This window comes from Aegilops tauschii, chromosome 6, assembly GCF_002575655.3.
Source record: "Aegilops tauschii subsp. strangulata cultivar AL8/78 chromosome 6, Aet v6.0, whole genome shotgun sequence".
Classification (NCBI taxonomy): domain Eukaryota; kingdom Viridiplantae; phylum Streptophyta; class Magnoliopsida; order Poales; family Poaceae; genus Aegilops; species Aegilops tauschii.
This window is the reverse complement of record NC_053040.3, coordinates 355,365,255-355,367,781: the sequence shown is the minus strand read 5'-3', so window position 1 is coordinate 355,367,781 and position 2,527 is coordinate 355,365,255. Positions and strand designations below refer to the sequence as shown.

At 43.3% G+C, this 2,527-nt stretch overlaps 1 long non-coding RNA gene across 1 annotated transcript; it reads left to right on the top strand.

The window, feature by feature from the left end:
* The first annotated feature begins 1,759 nt into the window (after nt 1-1,759).
* On the top strand, nt 1,760-2,313 carry LOC120965870 (uncharacterized). The gene is made up of 2 exons (XR_005758863.2): nt 1,760-1,863; nt 2,039-2,313. It is a non-coding gene; the product is annotated as an uncharacterized lncRNA (long non-coding RNA).
* The last annotated feature ends 214 nt before the right edge of the window (nt 2,314-2,527 follow it).

Sequence of the window (2,527 nt, the reverse complement as noted above, 5' to 3'; positions counted from 1 at the left end):
GTTGACTTTCTCCAGCCTCCACCTGCTATTGTTCATCCACCGTCGACTTCCTCCTACCTCGACGGGCTACTGTTCATCCAGCCTCCACCGATTACTGTTCAACCAGTGCTCCACGGGGTCCTGTTCAACCAGCCCTCCATGGGGTCCTGTTCATCCAGCCTCCACCGGCTACTGTTCAACCAGCCCTCCACGACTGGGGTCCTCCTGTTCATCCACCCCCAACTGGCTCGGGTGTGTGGTGGCCTCCACTCGATCGGGGTCCTGTTCATCCAGCGGCAACGACCTCTACTACCACGGGGTCCTGTTCATCCAACCCCCACTGGGATCTGTTCATCCAACCCCCAACAATAGTCACTATTTATCAAGAGGCAGCAGGTTCGGTCAGCTTCAGTTAGCAGCAGTAGCGAAGGAATCGGTCGGGTTCAGTTAACAGCCAAGGGATCGATCGCTCGGGTTCAGTAACGTAGCTAGTGCAATCGCTCGGGTTCAGTAAGCGAACGCCACGCTCGGGTTCGGGTAGAGCCCAAACGCCTCGCACACACATGCGTACGTGTACGAGAGAAACGCGCAAACCTCCGTGCATCGCTCGGCCCCGACCACCCATCGTAACCGGGAACTCCTCGATATTTTCCTCGCCCTCGCTTCTACCACGATTTTTTCCATCATGGACGACCCAAAGAATGTCATGCAACTGTGTCCCCGGCCCGCCCAAAAAAGCCCATTTTCTATCATGATTTTGTGTCATAGAAGTAGGAGCCCACCACATCTATGATGATACGTGCTTTTGTCACAATTACCGTCATAGAAGTGTCATAAGCATGACAAAAAATCCGTTTGGCCCAAAATGTCACGGATGTGTCTTTTTTTTGTAGTGATTCTATAATTCCTAATACGTCCAGATGTCACATATACCCCCACTCAAAGGAACTGACATCCTCGTTGGCCCACAAGATTATTTCCCCTTTGTCACATGTCTGTGCCTCTAGTCTAGCACATATGCCATGCCATCTGCATGATGAGACACAAATGTCATGTACCACATGCTTGTGAACCTGACCCACACACGCTCGTGTTACTGTGAGGGTCGACTCTGATACTAATTGTAACACGCCGTCCAAACCCACCATTTCCTGTTGGTTGCACCTCCCTACCACCAAGGATCCATACTGGCCCAGAGTCCAAAACTAGTCTTTCCTACACACTTTGTCCTCACTCATGTGCACCCTGGATCAACTTGCCTGTCAGTCAACCATTCTAAAATTTCTCCAAGACAAGCATGATTAACTTTGAGGTTCCTTTTAAATGGCCGCCCATAAAAGAAGCTATACCTTGTTGACATGAAGTAGTCTATCATTTCTATTAAGTCTGGATGTAACATGTATGCACTTGTGCAAAAACTTTCATAGGTAGATTTTAAATGTCCATATGATTATACTCAATAAAATTTGATGGTTCGTATGTTCTTTCAGAGCTTCATTCATGGAGATAGGGACACATCTCGTTGATAGAATTTTGTAACTGGAGCGTGCAAGTAGAAGTTAAATGGATATATTATTATACTCCATAAATTTGGTGGTTCATATCTTCTTTTATAACTTCCATGCAGATATAACAACATTTTTTAGATAGAATATTAGAAACTAAACATACATATCTTCTAGATAGGATCAAACAATCATATCTTTGACTTTTTTAGGTCTCATCTTTCTCGACTATTATATATGGTGCAACCTATTTTGATGTGCGTATATTCTATGATCGCTTAGTTGCTTTTGTGACCGATTATTCTCGAAGACATGGGATTCATCAAGGTGACAAGCCTATTATGCCTACTACTTCTCACACCACTTCTTTTAGTTCCTGGTAAGCGCTGTCTAGAAATTTCACATGAATAACAAGGCACGTCATGCATTCTTTTTGCATTTTCTACTCATATGTGGCATTCATACTCCATGCCAGTTTTTATATTTTGTTCCTCTGTGTAACATTGTAGAATCTGAATTTTCCATACACCATATTGTGTGGTTGTTTTTTGTAGGCTCGGAAGCTAAGACCTGCACTTCATATAGTAGGACCTATATGTCTTTATTATGCAAGAAGGATTCATGTGTTGAGGCCTGCCATAAGGAGGGATTTACGAACGGGTTCTGTTTCGTATTCCCAGAACCCATTATGTTAATTTGTTTCTGCGAAAAGATTGTTGAATAAAAAGAATGTTGCAACTATCATAGGATGCGGGCTATAAGAAATAAAAAGGTTGTGTAGTATGATGAATTGACAATGTGCCATGGAAGAAGTTGAGAATCCACTCAATGTTCCTTTCTTTTTTCACTTCAAAGTACGAAGAGGACTGCTCACGACACAGGAATATCTAACATATGTTGCAATGGTAAAAAAATAACATGCTAGAAATGTGGGATCCAATTATTTTAATCCCCACCCAGTCATCAAAAATTTGTTCTTACCATCTTATCGCAGATTTGTCCTTCCCTTTTGTGGTTCTTCATGGATTCTTAATGAGAGCATT